A 765-nucleotide genomic window follows, 5' to 3' on the forward strand; every position below is an offset into this window, starting at 1 on the left:
TTATTTTCTCCACTTTGAAAATATCTTTATTTCCTTAAAAATATCCTTTTTTAAATCTGACCTTATTTTTGCAAATCTAATTCAATAAATCTATTTTTGAAAACTAGTTTTTATAAAACTAAGTCTTTGAAAATTAGAATCTTATGTTTCTTAAAAAATTGACATTTATATAAAACTTATATACAAACCTAATTTTGAAAATTCAATTTTACAAACTTAGTTTTCAAAATTAGATATATTTGAAAGTTCGATTTTACAAACTTGGCTTTTGTTAATCTTACTTTTGTAAAGTAAGTATATTTAAAAATTAGCCTTTATAAAAATTTATGTTTTTAAATCTTTTTAAAAGGCTAGTAGATAAAAATTTAAATTTTGTAAAGTTGATTTTCTAAGTTAGCTTTTTTTTTCAAACTTAGCTATTTTTGAAAAGCTAAAAGATAAAGTTTAAATTAAATTTTCTATATTTTCTACTTTAAACTCCCCTAAGTCAATCTGACTTTAGTTCAAATTCACAATTTTGGTTTTTTTTTCTCTCTCTCTGACTTAACCTTTCTATACTCTTTTTTGATAATGTCAAAGGGGGAGGGGAGGGTTAGGTGGGTTTAAGTTAGTTAACAAACAAAATACAAAATATCAACTCCTAAATCCTAACCTAAAAACCATCTTAATTGATTGCTTACTTTTTGCATATGTTTTCACTAACTTAACCTGAGTTGTCATTGCATCAAAAAGGGGGAGTGTTGGTGCGGTTAGTACTAACGGTCT

Source organism: Zingiber officinale, chromosome 3B, assembly GCF_018446385.1.
Source record: "Zingiber officinale cultivar Zhangliang chromosome 3B, Zo_v1.1, whole genome shotgun sequence".
Classification (NCBI taxonomy): Eukaryota; Viridiplantae; Streptophyta; class Magnoliopsida; order Zingiberales; family Zingiberaceae; genus Zingiber; species Zingiber officinale.